Source organism: Triturus cristatus, chromosome 6 (assembly GCF_964204655.1).
Source record: "Triturus cristatus chromosome 6, aTriCri1.1, whole genome shotgun sequence".
NCBI lineage: Eukaryota > Metazoa > Chordata > Amphibia > Caudata > Salamandridae > Triturus > Triturus cristatus.
This window is the reverse complement of record NC_140589.1, coordinates 1509435514-1509458025: the sequence shown is the minus strand read 5'-3', so window position 1 is coordinate 1509458025 and position 22512 is coordinate 1509435514.

The following is a 22512-nucleotide window of genomic DNA, read 5'->3' as shown; positions in this document are numbered from 1 at the left end:
ACTAGCTGTGTATGTATCTCGCTCCTGTACTCCGATCCGTCACATTGGTTCTCTCTTTTTGTTATAATCCTTTTTTATCTTCAAGGCACCCATAATTGCTAATTTCCCTTCTTATATTTTTTTTGGAACACTCTGTATGTCGGCCCACTTGGGCTCAATTAACGAACATGTTACAAATATGGCATTCTATATTATTTGACGAACTATTTAATTGTTAACCTGCAGCAATGTAATTATTCTCATAATTGTATGCGACAACTTTATTTGCATATACGCACACACACTAGTGTAACATTTCAGCCTTTGCAGGTTTTGGTGTGATTATGCCACAATGTTTCAACTGTTTTAGATAATGCCTCTTATTTAATTGAAAGCACAGTGTTCTTTTGTTATAATTTTTAATCAATGTTGCGTCAATGTCGCCATGTAACACAGACTTAACTGAAAAAACACTTTCTATGTCTATGAATTGTGTTGCTGTGACAACCATGGAGGACGGTGCCTTGCTTTTTGTATTTAAGTAGACACTATAGAGGGACCTGATGTAGTGAAGAAGACGGTTGTATCCGTCGAAACGCGTCAGGGCATCCTTTGGAAATAAATATTTCTTTGATTCATCATCCCACGGTGTCAGCGCCTGTCTTCGTATGCCTGCAGCACAGGACTGGTTTAAATATATATATATATATATATATATATATATATATATATATATATATTATAGTCGCCAGTAGGTAGTTATAGTTAGGACCTATTTTCCATAGGAAATCCGCAACATTCTATTTGCAATAACGTTGGCGCCGATTCATGAATCTTCGCGAAATTTTCAAAACTTTTGGCCAGCTCCGGTCCGCTCCTATCCTGAAAATTTCACGGTGATTCATCAAGCGGGGGCCGAGAAAAAAGGGGGGTCCCAAAACACGTTTTCCCCATGCATTTTCCAATAGGACCTGTTGACGCAGCTACAGCCCGAACTGCTGAACGGAATTACACCAAATTTGGCAAAGCGGTAGTCCTCAGCTCAGACTTGTGCCTTTTGCTTAAATGTTGTAAATCCATTCAGTAGTTCCTGAGAAAATTAGAGTTAAAAATATAGATATATCTGGGCGGAGCCTAACCACACATCTCATCGTGAGATCTGATTGGCTGTCAGTACTTCATCCAAGAAGTGTTGGCAGCCATCTTGGGACCAATATACATGATAGCACCTCATTAAAAAGCATTGCAGTTAATAGAATGTTTTAAGACTTTAGTTACATTATAAATCATTTTTGATGGTACCATACCCATTTTAGGAATTGTGGTGTGTGCTAAGGTGATTTTACCATGTGAAAAAGCCTTCTGCTGTGATATCATGAATCATGTTTGAGAGAAAACTATTTTCTCATGCTTTTCCCACAGAGGTTTGGAAGGTGATCTATAAGCTAAACTGAGAGCATATTTTCTGTAAATTCACATCATCTTTCTCAGTCATGTGAGAATGATGTCTGACATTCTCAGTAAAACATGTACATCCAACAAGGGCAGAGACTCTCAGTTGATTCCTTTGTGTTCTACTGCAGCTTCCCAGAGTGTTCTAAAGAACAACTAGAGCGCTAACAGTCCTACTTATGACAAACGTATTGCACACCTGAAGCCACCTTGATTGGAATAAAGTGGTAACTCTTAAAACATTTAATTTAAAAAGGAACAAAATGAGGGGGTTCATTTTGGCATAGAAAGTATGATTAGTGCTGCAGAAAGAAAAATTAGGGCACATTTTGAGTGACTTCTCAAATCCTCTTCTATTTCATTAAAAAACTCTGACATGCAGACTGAAACATGCACTTTCAATACCAGCAGCAGACTTCCCTGGTGAGAAGTAGCTTTACTACAGTGATCTAATAAGCAACTAGAGTGCTAACATTCTGAATTTATGGCAAATGTGTGACACATCTGAATGCCTTCTTGATGGAATCAAAGTAAAAAACTGAAAGTATTTACTACTGAGGAGACTGTAGTAAATGAGGAAATTAGGAAACTTCATAACAAATAAGTCTCCCAAAATGGCCACCAGAGACAAAAGAGCCCAAATGTAGCACAATTATCACCCAGATGTAGCCCAAGTATAGCCCAATGACTGAATGTCCCAGGGTGTTCTAAAGAACAACTAGAGCGCTAACAGTCTTACTTATGACAAAGCAATGTAAGCTGCTTGAACGCGCCTGGAGAAAATCCTACGACCCCCAAGCCAAAATTAATTTTAGGTCTGCAACCAAAATGTATCATAAACTAATAAAAAAAGCTAAGGCTAGATACTATACTGACATGATCCTGTCAAGTGTGAATCAATCTAAAACCATATTTTCTATGGTGAAAGACATGACTAAGCTACCCGAAGGCCCCAGAAATACGGTTACTTCCAATGCTCACTGTAATGAGATTGCCACCTTTTTTATAAATAAAGTTCAGGGTATTTATAAGTCCTTTTCCTCGACTGATGCAAGCTTCGATTCTACCTTAGTCGAGACCTTACAAGATCCTCCACATTCTCTCTGCACCCTTCCATCTATTTCCGCGGACCAGATGGATAGGCTGACCGCAAAAATTAAATCCGGATCCCCTGAAGATCCTGTAAAACCTGAAATGGCGCGTCTTCATAAGGCTCCCATTCTGCTAGAAGGCCAGAAGCTGATCAACAATACCCTGAACTCAACCACAATACCTAGATCCTGGAAGCATGCTAAGGTCGTCCCTATATTAAAAAAAACCACTTTGGATCCTTCCAAACCGGAAAATTTCCGACCGATATCTTTGCTACCATATCTAGCGAAAATAGCGGAATCTCATGTTAATTCCATTTTAATTAACTATCTAGAGGTCAATGGAATCTTAGACGACTCCCAAAACGGTTTTCGGGCAAATCACAGTACAGAATCGGCCCTATTAGCCGTTACAGAACAACTGAGGGAGGTTCAGGACCAAGGTGGTACAGCGGCACTGGTCCTGTTGGACCTGAGTGCAGCATTCGACACGGTCTCCCACGAGATCCTCTTAAGAAGACTGTGGGAGATCGGGGTCCGAGATGGAGCCTTAGAGTGGTTCGTTTCATTTTTGACGGACCGCTCCTTCCAGGTCCATGCTCCACCGTATAAATCGGGAAGGTTTCCGCTGTGTTGTGGCGTTCCCCAGGGGTCCGCACTTAGCCCCACTTTATTTAACGTGTACGTCCGCCCTCTGGCCGTATTGGCCAGAGCCCGTAACATCAAATTAACATTCTATGCGGACGATACACAGTTTATCTTCTCCTTCTCCAGTGATACCAACGCCGACAAAATTCAATTCCAGGAAGATCTATCGGCCATTGCAAACTGGATGACTGAAAATCGTCTCCAGCTTAATTCATCCAAGACGGAGGTACTACTGGTTGGAAAGGAGATTAAAAAATGGGACGATCAGTGGTGGCCGTCTGCATTGGGCCCTGCACCCACCCCTAAGAAGGAAGTAAAAAACTTAGGTATTATGATCGATAACCGACTAGACCTTGATTCCCACGCCAAAAAGGTGGCAGGCATGTGCTATGGCCGTCTACGGTCTTTGAGGCCCATTTTGGGTTTTTTCGAACCCCAAGTCTGCCAGATGATCATTCAGGCCATGGTGCTGTTGAACATTGACTACTGCAATGTCCTCATGCTGGGCTCCAATCAATCCACGATTTACAGACTTCAAAGAGCTCAGAATGCAGCAGCACGCAGTCTGTTCGGTTTGCCAAAAAATTGTCATATCTCCCCCATCCTTCACCGTCTGCATTGGCTGCCTGCAAAGCAGCGCATTCAATTCAAGGCACTCTGCCTTATTCATAAATTTTTTTATTCCTCGGGCCACAAAATTCTGCAAAAGTTAAGTTCTCTATATGTCCCTACTCGGGCCCTCCGTTCTGCAGACCTGCTTCTAGCCCACATTCCTAAGATTCGGAGGAGCAGAGCAGGAGGCCGATCTTTCAGATATCTGGCCCCGAAATTGTGGAACACAATCCCGCCTGAAGCTCGTGCTATTACGAATCACCTCTCTTTCAGACAGAGAATTAAGACTTGGCTATTTGCCAATCTTTAGGCCCGGTTCTCTGTGATTCTTCTCACTCCTTGCTTGGTCGCTGCGTATCTGGCCCGTCTGCAAGCGCTGGGACGCCCCGTTGCTGGGGTAGCCATGCGCTATATAAGCTACCCTAACATAACATAACATAACATGACAAAAGTATGGCACACCTGAAGCCATCTTGATTGGAATAAAGTGGTAACACTTAAAACATTTAATTTGCAAAGGAAAAAAATGAGGGGGTTCATTTTGCCATAGAAATTATGATTAGTGCTGAAGAAAGAAAAATTAGGGCACATTTTGACTTCTCAAATCCTCTTCTATTTCATAAAAACAATTCTGACATGCAGACTGAAACATGCACTTTGAATACCAGCAGCAGACTTCCCAGGTGAGCAGTAGCTTTACTACAGTGATCTAATGAGCAACTAGATTGCTAACATTCAGAATATATGGCAAATGTGTGACACATCTGAATGCCTTCTTGATGGAACCAAAGTAAAAAACTGAAAGTATTTCCTACTGAGGAGACTGCAGTAAATGAGGAAATTAGGAAACTTCATAACAAATAAATCTCCCAAGATGGCCACCAGAGACAAAAGAGCCCAAATGTAGCCCAAATATCACCCAGATGTAGCCCACATGTAGCCCAATGACAGAAGTGTGCAACACACTGATTTTTTGTGTATTTGCAGTTTTATATAGTGCAGACTTGTCAGGTATTGGAGTGCTTTACATGAGCATTGGTTACATCACACAAGATCAAATTCATTTTGGTTGTAGACATGGGGAGATTAAGTGATTTGACCAGAATCACAGAATGTTGAGCTGAAGCAGAGACTCCAACCTGGCTCCCCAGTTGCAAAGTCTGCAGCTCTGGAAGTAACACCACATCCGCTCCCCTAGGTGCAACATTTAATCAAGTGGTCAACTGGATAAAAAAACATAAAGATTACAAATAATTCAAAAGTTCTTGTTCGCTATTTAAAAACTCAGAAAATATGTCCTCATTTTAGTTTTTTAGAGCACTAACCATAATTTTGATGCAAATAAGACCCTCTCATATATGTAATTTATAAAGGAAATGCTCTAGGTATTACAGTTTTTATTACATCAAGATGATGTCAGGCGTTCCACACTTTTGTAATAAATATAGAATGTTAGCAATCTAGTTGTTCATTGGGATACTGTTGAGAGGCAGAGGCCAGGGGCACGGACTCTGAAAATTGAAGGCAGGTAGGAGAGTGCAGAGGCAACAATTTAACCACACTGGGCAGGCAGGAAGGGCAGTGGCAGCACAACAGACTATGGAGGGCTGTGGAAAGGGGGGCAGGGGCAAAAACCAACAATACAGGACTGGCAAGACAAGCTGTGGCAATATAATATATCATTGTGGGCAGAAGGAAGAGGCAGTGGTAGTACAACCATATATGCCAACAGACTCGTTTCAGCCAGGAAACGTCCAATGTTTTTAAGCTCAAATGGGCTTTATTTGATCTCTCTCCTGTCTACAATCTCCTCTTTTTCAATGTAACTCAAAGGGGAAAATAAATACTCCATTTTGTTTTCAAAATCTCCCTCTTACCAAGTTCAAAATGTTCGCAAGTATGGTACATTGGATCATGGTAGGCAGGAGGAATTAGGGTAGGGACATGGACTTGGATAACAGAGGACAGGAGGGACATTGAGATGTGCACCAAACTGGCCCTACAGGGCAGGCATCAGGGTTTGCAGCAGCACAATACACCACACAGGGCATGCGGGACGGGAGTGCAGCACAACAATCCATAGAAAGCAATATGGAGGCAATGGTAGCTAGCTGGCCATAATGGACAGACAGGAGAGAAAGCTGTCGCATAACAGACCATAAAGGGCAGGAGGGACGGATCAGGGGCATTACAATGGAACAGACAAGCCAGGAGGGAGGGCATAGGGGTCTGCACATGGAAACAGAGGGCTGGGGGCAAGGGGACAGGGCAGGAGCAGCAAGATGACTATGGAGGTCAGACAGGATGGGCACTAGAAACAAGACACACCATGGAGAGCAACAGTGAGACTATGATAGCATACACACAGACCATGGAGGGAAGGTGGGAGGGGGTCAGGGGCAGCTAGCTGACCACACAGGGAAGGTGGGAGGGGCCATGGCAGCACAGAAGACCATGCATGGCAAGCGGGAGGGTTAGTGGCAGCACAATGGCTATGATGGGCAAGAAGGAGGGTGCAGGGCATGCACAAAGGACCATGGAGGATAGAAGGGAGGGTCAGGACCTGGGCACACACAAGAGAGTTCAGGGGAAGGGGCCTCACAACAGACCACGCAGAGCAGGCAGGAGGAGCAGTTGCAGCACAACAGACCAGGGAGGGCAGAATGGTGTGGCAGTCAAATGGACCATGGAGGACAGGAGGAAGGGGATAGGGGCATGGCATGTGGACAGGCAGGGTGGAGGTGGCAGGGACAGGTTACAGTCATCTGACAATGCTAGGCAGGTGGGAGGGGAGTGGCAGCTCAACAGAACACTCAGAGTAGATAGGAGTGGCAGGTCCATGGAACATGGTGGGCAAAAAGGATGGAGCAGGGGCATGCACAAAGACATCGGAGGGCAGGGGGAAGGAGAATAGGGGCAGCAAGCTAAGCACAGAGGCTAAGCAGGAGGTCAATGATGGGCCATAGAATTGGGCAATGGAGGACAGGAGGAGTGGACTGGTACATCATGCTAAATGGAGGGCAGTGGCAGCACATCAGACCATGCATGGCAGGAGGAAGGAGGCTTGTCCATGGATTCAGACAACAGAGGATAGGGAGGAAGTGGATGGGGCAGCAAGCTAACTGTTCAGAGAAGTTGGGTATTAGGAACTTTATTGTTTTTAAAATGTGTGTCGGTGCGAACTACTTAAAATATGAACAAGTATGCAGCATAATCTCACTTTTATTCAGGAAGAAGAGGACGTTTGTGACTGTGACTCCAGGCTCACTTGGCAGAATCACCCCCTGACCCTCCACACCCCATCGCAAAATGTAATGCCCGTGAAAAGGGTAGGTGGACGCAGTGGTATATAGAACATAGTCCTGAAAGCACGATTGAAAATGAAAACTAGATATAGTATATGGTATAAACTATGCACCAAAAAGTGTGATATAAGATGAACCGGGGCATGAAATATAATATGCAATACATTGTGCGCAATGACAGATTCATTGGAGAGCGAGAGATAGCACAGGCACTAGCGCGTGCTATGCGATATGCGCCTTAGAGTGTAATATGCACAGGGCAGTGTTGTGTAACCTAACTAGTCTCTAAAGTTGTAATATAAAATATGTGCTGGGGAGTGTAACGTTGCATATGCACTGTGACAAAGATATGGATCCCAGATTGTAGTATGTATGGCATAGCGCTGTGCATTATAACATAGGCATCGAGGAAGGCTCGTTAGATGGGGCAATATAACCCGTGCGAAGGCAAGTGTGGCATGACATATTCACGGGGTGGTGTCACAGTGCACATGGGCTAGAGAGTGTCATAGCATACGCACTAGCTGGTGGAATACAACACAGAGGTGTGTAGCACTCGGCGGACACTGGTGGGTGTAACACAGCATTGGGCTCAGCCAGGAGCACGCTGTGACTCTCAAGTGAGGTTCGTCTCCTTTCCAGAGAGTAAAATAAAAAGTATTACACATCCAGCGGTCGATGTGTGTTTTATTAACCGTGAGGGGGGTTTCTTGCATAGTTTGGTCTAATTTTTGTCGAATCCCCTTTGAATGGCTTGGTGTGCGTGTGTATAAAATGTGCCCGTCAATAGCTACCCATGTTTGTATAAATAAACGACAAGGGTGTCTACTTGGAGAGTACCCACCGGTGGAGGCGCCGGGATTAGGCACGGTAGGGCGTCAGACATGTCAGAGCTTCACTAGCGTTGTAAATACATTCCACGTGGATTCATTGTATGCATAGTCGCCTTTTAAGGAATATCACGCAAATCGTCATGGTGATAGGTACATACGGTTTGTCCACATGTCCTAGGTGTTTCTATAAATATATATTTTTTAAAAATACAAACAAATAAAAAACAAAGGCCGGCCCCGGGGGATGGGATCCCCGGGACCATAAGTGGCCTGAGGAGGGGGGCAACGCAGCCCCCCTCCTAATGAATTAAAAGAAAAAAAAGGCCATGACCCGGGGGTTGGGGTCCCCGGGGCCGATTAAGGCCTTGGTAGGGCCAGTGCATTGCGGGCGCTCGAGTTATAGTTAGCTGAACTAACTATAACGGGGGAATTTCAATGGTTTTGTACGAGTGAAAAGTCCAGCTAACTATAACGCCCCTGAAACCTATGGTTTGTCACTGAATTTATATATATATATATATATATATACCCCTTTTTTTTGTCACCTGATGCACTCTGCACTTTGCAATTAAAGAAAAGAAGAAAATAAAAATGAATTGAGCAAACTTCAAAACTGACCTGGATTTGCTGTTTGGCGTGCTGCCTTTCTGTAACCCTCTGCAATTTGGCAGACACTCTTGGGGGTTTCACACAGGAAAATCCTTTCCCAAATATATATATATATATATATATATAGATATATATACATATATATATATATATATATATATATATATATATATATATATATATATATATATATATATATATATATATATATATATATATATATATATATATATTGATTTAAAGGCTATTTTCTCAGAATCTACTGAACAGATTTACACCAAACCTACAAAAGGCACTTCCTTGACCTAGGGACTACCTCTCTGCCAAATTTCTAGTAATTCTGTTCAGCCGTTCGGGCTGTAGCCCTGTCTAAAGGTCCTATGGAAAAATGCATGGGAAAAACGCGTTTTGGGACCCCCCTTTTATCTCAGCCCCCGCTTGACGAATCCCCCCGAGACTTTCAGGGTAGGAGCGGAGCGTAGCGCCCCACCTATTTTGAGAAATTCGCGAGGATTCGTCGACCGGCGCCAAAGTTATTCAAAATAGAATGTTGCGGATTTCCTATGGAAAAGGGGTCCTAACTATAACTACCTACTGGCGACCGCCAGTAGGTAATATATATATATATATATATATATATATATATATATATATATATTTGTTCCACAAAAAGCCCTTGAGCTCCAATAGGGCACACTGCGCTCTCCCCCACCATCCGGTTATGCTCGCCTTGCTGATGCACGCCAACCACGGTCTCACTCAAATTATTTCCAAGTCCGACGCGCTTCAAGGCTGTTCCGCCCCTTCCTCATGGACTGTGAACAAAAGGACACGACATTTCACCATTGTTTGTTTCCCTCCTTTTACTGAGAGAAACACCGCCCTTGGTGGGCGTGGCACAGTTGTAACCGACCAGCTGCATGCTGGTAGTTGCGGTCCATACAGGGTGAATACAGTGATTGCCTTAAGTAGGCTCGGTCCCCCTGTCTCAATTTCACATATTTCTAACCTGTAGTAGGCATGAGACAATCCGGTTTGCGCGCCGTTTCCACCTGAGAGAGCGCACTTCACCAGAGAGGAAGCGTTTCCCCTCCGAAGCCTTTCCATCTTGACTCACATCTAGTAGAAGACGGGAATGGTGCTCCTATTCACGGCCAAGGGTAGCCGTGCAAAGTATGTGTTCCACAAAAAAGCCCTTGAGCTCCAATAGGGCACACTGCGCTCTCCCCCACCATCCGGTTATGCTCGCCTTGCTGATGCACGCCAACCACGGTCTCACTCAAATTATTTCCAAGTCCGACGCGTTTCAAGGCTGTTCCGCCCCTTCCTCATGAACTGTGAACAAAAGGACACGACATTTCACCATTGTTTGTTTCCCTCCTTTTATTGACAGAAACACCGCCCTTGGTGGGCGTGGCACAGTTGTAACCGACCAGCTGCATGCTGGTAGTTGCGGTCCATACAGGGTGAATACAGTGATTGCCTTAAGTAGGCTCGGTCCCCCTGTCTCACTTTCACATATTTCTAACCTGTAGTAGGCATGAGACAATCCAGTTTGCGCGGACTTGGAAATAATTTGAGTGAGACCGTGGTTGGCGTGCATCAGCAAGGCGAGCATAACCGGATGGTGGGGGAGAGCGCAGTGTGCCCTATTGGAGCTCAAGGGCTTTTTTGTGGAACAAATATATATATATATATATATATATATATATATATATATATATATATATATATATATATATATATATATATATATATATATATATATATATATATATATATATATTATCTACTGGCGGTCGCCAGTAGATAGTTATAGTTAGGACCGTGTTTCCATAGGAAATCCGCAACATTCTATTTGAAATAACTTTGGCGCCGGTTGACGAATCCTCGTGAAATTTTCAAAATAGGTGGGGCGCTCCGCTCGTACCCTAAAAGTCTCGGGGGGATTCGTCAAGCCGGGGCCGAGAAAAAAGGGGGATCCCAAAACGCGTTTTCCCATGCATTTTTCCATAGGGACCTTTAGTCCAAGGTACAGCCCGGACGGCTGAACAGAATTATTTGAAATTTGGCAAAGAGAAAGTCCTCAGGTCAGGGATGTGCCTTTTGAATATCTGGAGTCAATCTGTTCAGTAGTTCCTGAGAAAATTGCAGTTAAAAGTACATACATATCTATAGCCGCGCACCGTACGCGTACCGTACGCGTACCATACGCGCACGCTGCCGTGCGCGAGCGTAATTCTGATTGGTGGTTACATGACAGTAAACATTCCAGTCGGTCGAAATCAGGAAGTGTCGGCTGCCATTTTGTGTGTCTCGCACTGAAAAACAAAGGTGAAGAACGTGACAAGGGGGCAAGGTAGAGAGTTGCAGACCCCCTAGCCTTTGTCAGGGGGTCCAAGAAGGACCCAGAAGTGTGAAAAATACATTTTTTTTTTTTTTAAATCGCGGGGTACGCGTACTGTGCGCGTACGGTACGCGTACGGCGGTAAAAAAATAAATAAAAAAAATAGAATTAAAAATCAAAATTAAATGTTTAGATGTTAGGTGGCTCTAAAAAGAGCCGTTGTGTTTATGAAGTGTTTTTTTGGTACCTACAAGTAAGTATCGATGCAGAGTATAAAGTTCAAGAGGAAGACTCTGTTCCCTTCATCATTGAAATGTACACCGTCTCCTCTATAAATGTCTTGCATGTTGTAACGCAAGTTGTTGTGGTATATAGAACCCATACCATAGTCTCTGAGGAAAGCAGAAACAGACTTATTGACGTTCTTTCTTGCTTTGTCAATCTGCGGACAAAATTGGTTGGACCAGTTCCACTTTTGCCTTTGGCATATATTAGAATATACAAAGGCAGTTTGTGGAAAACGTGACATCAATTGCACAAAGGTGTCCTTAATAAGCATTTCCAGACCTACCCCAGTTAAAGTGCCTAGGTCATTTCCACCACAGTGCACAATTATAAGGTCAAGCTGTGGGAGATGTAGAAAGGTTTTCACCAAAGGCATTAATTGGTGCCACTTTAACCCTCTCTGACCAATCCATTTAATGTCTACATTTGGCAAAGCAAGGTCTTTCACAATACCTCTTTTTTCTGCAAACGTTTCACTCCAGAAGACATAGCTATGACCTACAATCCACACTGTGAACATCTTTCAAGGAGATCTGGATGCACTCCACTCAGAAGGTGTCTTTCAGTAGAATGGCAATATGAAAAGAAAGATAGTTGTAAAATGGAGGCTAACATGCTTTTTTTTTTAAAAAAAAGAACTGATTGGCTGATTCAAACCATTTTACAGTTAAAACTAGGCTGTATGTTTAGATTTTTACAAGCATGTTTTGTATTGGTTCAGAAAAATGTGTACCCACAGAACATTAATTTGGATTTGCTGTTAGGTTTGAAAAGTCAAGCACTCTTGCTCTAAGGATTAGAAACATTGTGTGCTGAACTTATGACCTCTCTGCTCACACCAGTGTTCCATGACCTGTTGCTATGGTAGCAGGCAGAAGTCATGTTGGGGGAAGGGATCATTTGTAAAGGGTTGAAATTTCCAACCAATAGAAATGTGTGTTTCCATTTGAAAAAAATGTGGGAAGCACTGTGATTTGGAGTTAACATGTATATGTGTGAAAAAAAGAGAGGGAAACATTGCCATTAACTGGTTCTGGTGAGAAGAGAGAGGTGTACAGCTCAGAGATTGTTGCTGTGATAATCTGCTGTTTGAGTGCCACATTTCTTTCTGAACTAACTACTTTTAAAGGTGAGTTATGAATTTGAGAGGGGATGTATGTGGTGCATTTTGATATAAATAATAGAAATGTGATTCTTCTTTTAAAGTTGTGTTTCACATTTTGTGTTTTGGGAGATATTTAACTGTCTTGAACTTGTAAGATATTATTGAGTATGTCTTCACCATAAGTTAAGGTGTACTGGTATCACCCAGGAATGCTGTTTTCTGCCTAGAATCACACCATGAGACAGTGTGCACACAGGAATTGTTATCAGAGATTTAATTTGTGTTGCTCTTGCTCTGTTAGCCTTGCACTCGCAGGAAAGGGGCAGTTTGTTTTCTTGAACTGTGATGGATAGCATTCAGCAGAAATCACTTCCTCACAAATGAGAGGCAAATGCTAACACATTTGAAATTAACATGGAACATTTTCCATCCACTTTTAAAGTTGTGTTTTATATTTTATGATAAGGAAGATATTTAAGTGCCTTGAACTTGTAAGATATTATGGAGTATGTCTTCTCTAGAAGTTAAGGTGTACTGGTATCACCCAGGAATACTGTTTTCTGCCTAGAATCACACCATGAGTCTGTGTGCACAAAGGAATTGTTGTCAGAGATTTAATTTGTGTTGGTCTGGTTCTGTAAGAATGGCATTTGTAGGAAAGGGGCAGCTTGCTTTTTAGAACTGTGATGGTTTGTATTCAGCATAAAAAAGCTGTTTGGGCATGTGCTCTTTTCTATTTCTGAAAAATATAATGAAAATGTGTCAGACTGTTAGAGTAATTATCACTTGCTCTACCACAGCAGTAAGTGTGCTTTCAAATTGCAAATCAAATTTCGTTTTCTGCCTAGAATCACACCATGAGTCTGTGCGCACACAGGCATTGTTGTCAGAGATTCAATTCGTGTTACTCTGGTTCTTTTAGAATTGCGTTCGTAGGAAAGGGGAAGCTTGTTTTCTTGAACTGTGATGGCTAGCATTCAGCCCAAATTAATATGTCACAAATGAGAGGGCAATGCTAACACATTTGAAATCAACATTGTAGATTTTCCTTCCACTCCTGCAATGGGTCATGTAGTTTGTACATGTTCAAAAGTCCTATTAACCCTTACCACACATGTAGTGTTACATACATGTCTCCAGTGTTTATGCAGTTGTAAAAAGGGTCAATGCAGATCTCTCTTGCACCTGACAGTAGACAGTCTCCAGAAGCACACTCTTAGCAGAGAGCAAGCTGTTTCTCATGTACAGTCATGCTTACTATTCAGCGCTGTGTGGTGTTTCAGATAGCAGTGAGTAACGCCAATACATTGAACATCACCAAGGCTCATTTCCTTTGCTAGAGTGTAGTACGTCATTCAGGTTGCACATGTTCATGGTCTCAAAAAGCTGTTTGGGCATGTGCTCTTTTCTATTTCTGAAAACTATAATGAAAATGTGTCAGACTGTTAGAGTAATTATCACTTGCTCTACCACAGTAGTAAGTGTGCTTTCAAATTGCAAATCAAATTTCGTTTTCTGCCTAGAATCACACCATGAGTCTGTGCACACACAGGAATTGTTGTCAGAGATTTAATTTGTGTTACTCTGGTTCTTTTAGAATTGCATTCATAGGAAAGGGGGTTTTCTTGAACTGTGATGGCTAGCATTCAGCCCAAATCAATATGTCACAAATGAGAGGGCAATTGTAACACATTTGAAATCAACATGGTAGATTTTCCTTCCACTCCTGCAATGGGTCATGTAGTTTGTACATGTTCAAAAGTCCTATTAACCCTTGCCACACATGTAGTGTTACATACATGTCTCCAGTGTTTATGCAGTTGTAAAAAGGGTCAATGCAGATCTCTCTTGCACCTGACAGTAGACAGTCTCCAGAAGCACACTCTTGGCAGAGAGCAAGCTGTTTCTCATGTACAGTCATGCTTACTATTCAGCGCTGTGTGGTGTTTCAGATAGCAGTGAGTAACGCCAATACATTGAACATCACCAAGGCTCATTTCCTTTGCTAGAGTGTAGTACGTCATTCAGGTTGCACATGTTCATGGTCTCAAAAAGCTGTTTGGGCATGTGCTCTTTTCTATTTCTGAAAACTATAATGAAAATGTGTCAGACTGTTAGAGTAATTATCACTTGCTCTACCACAGTAGTAAGTGTGCTTTCAAATTGCAAATCACATTTCGTTTTCTGCCTAGAATCACACCATGAGTCTGTGTGCACACAGGAATTGTTGTCAGAGATTTAATTTGTGTTACTCTGGTTCTTTTAGAATTGCATTCGTAGGAAAGGGGGTTTTCTTGAACTGTGATGGTTAGCATTCAGCCCAAATTAATATGTCACAAATGAGAGGGCAATTGTAACACATTTGAAATCAACATGGTAGATTTTCCTTCCACTCCTGCAATGGGTCAAGTAGTTTGTACATGTTCAACAGTTCTATTAACCCTTACCACACATGTAGTGTTACATACATGTCTCCATTGTTTATGCAGTTGTAAAAAGGGTCAATGCAGATCTCTCTTGCACCTGACAGTAGACAGTCTCCAGAAGCACACTCTTAGCAGAGAGCAAGCTGTTTCTCATGTACAGTCATGCTTACTATTCAGCGCTGTGTGGTGTTTCAGATAGCAGTGAGTAACGCCAATACATTGAACATCACCAAGGCTCATTTCCTTTGCTAGAGTGTAGTACGTCATTCAGGTTGCACATGTTCATGGTCTCAAAAAGCTGTTTGGGCATGTGCTCTTTTCTATTTCTGAAAACTATAATGAAAATGTGTCAGACTGTTAGAGTAATTATCACTTGCTCTACCACAGTAGTAAGTGTGTTTTCAAATTGCAAATCAAATTTCGTTTTCTGCCTAGAATCACACCATGAGTCTGTGCGCACACAGGAATTGTTGTCAGAGATTTAATTTGTGTTACTCTGGTTCTTTTAGAATTGCATTCGTAGGAAAGGGGGTTTTCTTGAACTGTGATGGCTAGCATTCAGCCCAAATTAATATGTCACAAATGAGAGGGCAATTGTAACACATTTGAAATCAACATGGTAGATTTTCCTTCCACTCCTGCAATGGGTCATGTAGTTTGTACATGTTCAAAAGTCCTATTAACCCTTACCACACATGTAGTGTTACATACATGTCTCCAGTGTTTATGCAGTTGTAAAAAGGGTCAATGCAGATCTCTCTTGCACCTGACAGTAGACAGTCTCCAGAAGCACACTCTTAGCAGAGAGCAAGCTGTTTCTCATGTACAGTCATGCTTACTATTCAGCGCTGTGTGGTGTTTCAGATAGCAGTGAGTAACGCCAATACATTGAACATCACCAAGGCTCATTTCCTTTGCTAGAGTGTAGTACGTCATTCAGGTTGCACATGTTCATGGTCTCAAAAAGCTGTTTGGGCATGTGCTCTTTTCTACTTCTGAAAACTATAATGAAAATGTGTCAGACTGTTAGAGTAATTATCACTTGCTCTACCACAGTAGTAAGTGTGTTTTCAAATTGCAAATCAAATTTCGTTTTCTGCCTAGAATCACACCATGAGTCTGTGCGCACACAGGAATTGTTGTCAGAGATTCAATTTGTGTTACTCTGGTTCTTTTAGAATTGCATTCGTAGGAAAGGGGCAGCTTGTTTTCTTGAACTGTGATGGCTAGCATTCAGCTCAAATTAATATGTCACAAATGAGAGGGCAATGCTAACACATTTGAAATCAACATGGTAGATTTTCCTTCCACTCCTGCAATGGGTCATGTAGTTTGTACATGTTCAAAAGTCCTATTAACCCTTTCCACACATGTAGTGTTACATACATGTCTCCAATGTTTATGCAGTTGTAAAAAGGGTCAATGCAGATCTCTCTTGCACCTGACAGTAGACAGTCTCCAGAAGCACACTCTTAGCAGAGAGCAAGTTGTTTCTCATGTACAGTCATGCTTACTATTCAGCGCTGTGTGGTGTTTCAGATAGCAGTGAGTAACGCCAATACATTGAACATCACCAAGGCTCATTTCCTTTGCTAGAGTGTAGTACGTCATTCAGGTTGCACATGTTCATGGTCTCAAAAAGCTGTTTGGGCATGTGCTCTTTTCTACTTCTGAAAAATATAATGAAAATGTGTCAGACTGTTAGAGTAATTATCACTTGCTCTACCACAGTAGTAAGTGTGCTTTCAAATTGCAAATCAAATTTCGTTTTCTGCCTAGAATCACACCATGAGTCTGTGCGCACACAGGAATTGTTGTCAGAGATTTAATTTGTGTTACTCTGGTTCTTTTAGAATTGCATTCGTAGGAAAGGGGAAGCTTTAATTCATGTTGGTTTTAATTTGTTTTTCACTTGTTGGAAAGGGGTAGATAGTATTATAAGATTTGAAAAGCTCAAAAAAAATATAGTAATAAATTTAAATTACATAAAGGTAGTTTTTTTCAGTTTCTTTCAGGTATTGCTGACCAACAGTGAAATAAATTAAAGATGCCTATAAAATCAAGAAAGAGAAAAGAACAGAAAAAACATTTATATTTGAAGACAACTGGAGGAGCCAAATTAGTTGAAGATCCTCATGTTGGAAAAAAGAAAAAGTCTTCTGGTAAGCCATCTAAGGATTTGTTAAAAAATATCTTCAAAAAAAGAACAAATTTGAAAAATGTCCCTACTGCAAATAGTGTTTCAAGTAGAAAACAACAGGACAAAAGTGAGAAATTACAAAATGCTAATTTACAATCAGAAGCAATAAAGATTGACTTAAAAAGAAAAACAGCATTTAAAGACATTCGTAGAAAAATGTTTCAGAGAAGAGTGATGTTCAATTTGCTAAAGGATGTGAAAAAATATAAGAAGAAAGCGAAATTTTATAAGCGAAAGAAAGATATTGAATCAATTGTAGCTAAGGCTTTAGATTTTAAAAGAAAACTATTCATTTCAATTTTGAACAGGATCCGTACATTAGATAAAATGGTCAATGTAATGAAGTCACAAAGCAAAACGAAAAGAGTAGTGAAAAGAAATAACTTTTGTAAAGTGTTTTTAGGAGAATGGATGCATAGTTCAAGTACTGAACCATTTTTTAATGAAGAGAGTTATCTTCAAAGTAATAGTTTGCTGCATGCAGTTAACTCCAGAGGTCGTGCTTATGAAGTGAAAGATGGTTGTGTAATGGAAAAGGAGAAAATGGTTCCAAGAAATGAGGAAGAAGTGATAGCTGATGAGGTTATGGGGAGACGTCCTAACGCCCCAGTGTACACTTGGAATTGTAGTAGTATTTGTACTGTATGACAAGAATCTATTGATAAATTACGTGAGTTTCTAAGAGAATATAGTTAAAAAAGTGTTAAACAGAAGATTAAGGTGCTTCAAAGACTAGATCCATGTAGAGTGAGAGAGAATACTGGTTTGCAAGGACATTCTCTGGCTTGTCTTTCTAGGAAAGTTTGCCAAAGTGTTTTTCACCATTTTAGGATGCTGGCAGTTCATCATACGGAAATGAGAAAGTTTGTGAGAAGATTGTATTTTGCTAAAAGTCCAGCACTAAAGTTAAATGAGTTGATTAGGGCTCTGTTCCGTGGATCTGTATCAGATGTACAGAAGGTTACTGATGAAATTCAGTTTTGTTACTTTGGTCCGGAACAAGAAAGTGCAGGAAATGACACAGTTATTGAAGAAAATGTGGAAGAGAATGTAGAACCCACTGATAGTAAAAATGTTGAAGATCAAATGACAAAATTTACTATCATCTCTAGTGAAAGACCAAATATTACTTGTATTTGTTGCCGGAGAAGCCATTACAAAAATCAAACAAGAAATGTTGATCAGTATAAAAAAAGTGAAAATGAAGATAATTATAAGTGGAAGGATTTTGCAACATATATATTTGTGGAAAATAGTTTTGATTTGGGTGAAGATCAGCGTATTTGTAAATACTGTTGTAACAAGTTAGGAGACAATAGAATGCCAGCCAATTTAGAATTGGTTGATATTCCTGCAGAACTTTCTGATTTAAATAAGTATGAGTCTATACTCATTCAATGTGTTCATCCGTTTCAGACCATAGTGCGTATGGAGCCAAAAACAGGTAAATTACCTCCTTCGGATTTACAAAGAGGTTTAAAAGGAAGAGTTGTCTATTTGCCATTGGATTTGAAAAAAAATATGGAAACAATTGATGCAGATAGATTGGAAACTGAACCATTAGTTATTCTGGTTAATGGAGTACCAACAAAGAATAAGAAAATTTGGCAGGAGCTGGTAGATGTACGAAAAGTACAAAGAGCAAATTTATATTTGAAAAGAAATAATAAATGGTATGAAACAATTTATATGGATGAAGATGAAGAAGTTTTACTACCAGACTCAGGAATACCAGCTGGGCAAATTGAAAAAGTGGATAAGTCAAAAGAAGAAGAAATTCATGAACATTTCAGCATACATCCTCTTCATTCAAAAGAAGTTATGGCAAACACTATTGATCTGTTTCAGATGAAAAAAGCAAAAGGAACTCCCGTGAGTGTATGGCAGGAGAGCTTGGAAGCTCGATGTTTTCCCCAGCTGTTTCCTACAGGAAAAGGTGGACGATATGATGAACGCCCAGTACAGATTCCTGCTTCTGAGTATCGGACTACAAGATTATATACAGAAGATCCAAGATTTCGTCAAAGTATTCCTTATTTGTTCCATCTTTTATTTGAAAGTAACTTGTCAGCACTATCTTATGCAGTAAATCACATTTTGAAAACTGGAGTATATCTACATAATGTGTCTGCAAAGGATTTTATGAACAAAGTGCAACATCGAGATGATCATTTGGAATCTCAATTGATTAATCTGATGGCTTGTCAGCGTGGAACTAATGAATATTGGTACCGACGCCATGGAGAATTGAAATGTATGTTACGGAATTTAGGAACTCCTACATGGTTTCTCACCCTAAGCTGTGCTGAGTACGCTTGGGATGATCTTCTGGATTTTCTTCGAGAGGCAAATTCAAATATTGAAAACATCCAATACAAGACAGCAGGAGAATTGTGCTCATTGAATCCGGTTAATGTTTGCAGATATTTCAATCATAGATTTGAGGCTATGATGTCCTTCATCTGCAATAAAAAAAAATCCACCTCTTGGAGAAGTTGTGGATTTCTTTTGGAGAAAAGAGTACCAAGCAAGAGGTGCTCCTCATATTCATATGCTGTTGAGGATCAAGGATGCTCCAAAATTTGGAACAGATTCTGATGATGCAGTTTTAAGTTTCATCGAAGAATATGCAACATGTGCTATACCTAAATGCACAGAAGAGAAAAACTTAAAAGAGCAAGTTTTACGTTTCCAAAGTCATCGGTGTGGAAAATACTGTCGACGAAAGTATAAGAGTAAAGAAAAATTCTACACAAAATGTCGATTTGGATTTCCACGACCTGTTCTTTCAAAAGGAGGAGTCAACAGTTTTATGTCAGCTGTGCGACATACTATTACAAGAAAATCTCCCAAAAATACGTACAACCTAAGAAGAAAAGAAGAGTCAAAATATATAAATGACTACAACCCAGTCATTTTATCCATGTCGAATGCTAACATGGATATACAGTATGTTGCTGACAATTCTATTGCTGTTGCTCGGTATGTCACATCTTACATCACTAAATATGAGAAAATGGAATTGAAGGAAATGTGGGAAGAGATTTCTCACGAGAAGACTGTCAGTAAGAAGCTATACAGTTTCAGTTTAAAGATGTTATCGCATCGAGAAATTGGATCCTACGAATGCTCAGATAGGTTATCATCTGCAAGTCTCTACTCCAAATCCAGAAGAATAATTTGGGTAAGTTTAGGCCTTGCAGGATTGCGAAATCGGGTACTGAAATCTGTTGGAGAAATTGAATATTTGGCAGAGAACGACCCGGAAAGTACAGATATTTTGAAATCAATCATGTTGGGCACATATTACCCAAAAAGAAGTCGTCATCTTGAGAACATGTGTCTCTATGAAGTGCTGCAGAACTCAATTTTTACACGGAAAGCCACAGAAGACATCAACAATGGAAAATATAAAGTCATTGGTGAGGAAGGATGTTTGGTGAAGCAAACAAAAGGAAGTTTGATTAATCACAGGAAGCTGAGTTGCGACACTACTGACAAAAAGGAATTTTACTACTTAGCACTTTTACAGCTGTTTAAACCATGGCGTTCAGAGGATGAATTACTTGGTGATTTTCACAGCTATGAAGATTCCTTTAATGTATGCAAAGATACGATTGAATGCAGTACTTTCACAAATTATGTACAAATGTTAAATGAAGAAATTGAACAGGAAGCTACAATTGCAGCTGAAGCAGCTAGAGACAGTTCTCAAGACAGCCAAAGTTCTGGAACGCTCAGTCAAGATCCCCTAGGACAACCAATCGTAGAAAATGAAGCTGCAATAGCAATGACTGAAGTGGAAACAGCTATGAATCAAGCTCAGGAAGATTTAATAGACTTACCAAATTTGGAACAGCAACTGAATGAAGAACAAAAACAAATTTATGAAGAAGTCACAAAAAAAATTGATCATGGATTACTACATGAAAAGAAAGAGTGCTCATGCGCATCATTTGAACCAATCAGGATGTATGTGAGTGGATAAGCTGGAACTGGAAAAAGTTTCTTAATTAATGTCATCCGAAGCTACCTACAGCAAAAAACAGATTCAACTTTGTCTTGTGTTGTTACTGCTCCAACTGTGTTAGCAGCATATAACATAAAAGGAATTACATTACATCGCTTGCTAATGTTACAAGTGGCGCATGAGAACAAAATAGAATATCACAAGCTAACAGGAGAAGCATGCTTCGAAGTTTCAAGAGTGTTGAAGAAGATGCAAGTTCTCATTATTGATGAGGTAAGCATGGTATCAAACTTTATGCTTGCCTTTGTGCATTTAAGAATGCAGCAAATTCTAAAGAGAGACTATGAGGTGTTATTTGGTGGAAAACATGTTATAGTTTTTGGGGATCTTCTGCAGCTCACTCCAGTTAAAGGACAACCAGTGTTTAATACTGTGACACATGAAGACACGAAGAAGTCATTAGGAAGTATTGGTAATGCGAATATTTGGTCATTCTTTGAGTACAAAGAACTCACTACCAATATGAGGCAAGCAAACGATGAAGATTATGCAAGTATTCTGAAAGATATCAGAATTGGACTACTCACAGAAGTTGGCAGAGAAGCATTACAGAGTCGGTTGCTACATAATTTATTTCCAAGTGAAGAAATAGTTGCAGAGAAAATATACCAGAACATTGCAGAAAAAAATACTGTAATCTGCTTAATGCCAACACTACGTGAATGCTCAATATTCAATGAGGAACTTTTGAAATTGGAAAAGGAAGAGATTGAGAAAATGGAAGCAGTGGACAAAATTCAGCATGAAGGAATTACTATTACATTAACAGGCAAATTGAAAAATAAATTGGATTCTCTAGAGAAGAACATTTCGAAAACAGCTGGATTAGAAAAAAATCTTTATGTTTGTATGAACTGTCGAGTATTTTTAAGAAGAAATTTGGATGTAGAAAAAGGTTTAGTGAATGGAGCTATGGGTAAAGTTGTGGGTTTTGTGAAATACCAGAAAAAAGATGGGATTGAATTTTTTAAAATAAAATTTGATCAGATTGAAGAGGTTAAAGACATTAGTCGTTGTTCAGTCCGTTTTTTGCTTGTAAAAGACTTATATGTACGTAGGAAGCAGTTTCCGTTTTCTCTAGAATATGCTGTAACTATTCACAAATCTCAAGGATTAACTGTAGGTAGTGCTTTTGTAAACATTGGTTCTACTGTGTTCAAAGAAGGTATGGCATATGTTGCTTTGTCACGAGTGAAAACATTATCTGGTTTATTCATGATAGACTTTGATGACTCAAAAGTTAATGCTGATGCAAATTGTGTAAAGTAGTATAATGGATTAAGAAGAACCTATGCTCCTCATTTAGGTCAGTATCCTGTGTTTGAAAAACGTGTTGTTTCTCGGAAAAGGAGAATTGAGAATATCTGTAATGAGGATGTACAGAAGAGAAAACAAAAGGAGAGTGATGTGATTGCAAGCAAAAAGAAAAAGGACAGTGTTCAAGAGGTTGTTGGTTGTCATTTTGAAAATAGCTCTGGTGTCAACTGCTACGCTAATGTAGTGCTGAATGTTGTATTTTATCTTGAAAGTTTGCAAGAGCAGATAATACTTAATCATGTAAAAAGATTTTGTTCTCTGCTGAGTTTTCTT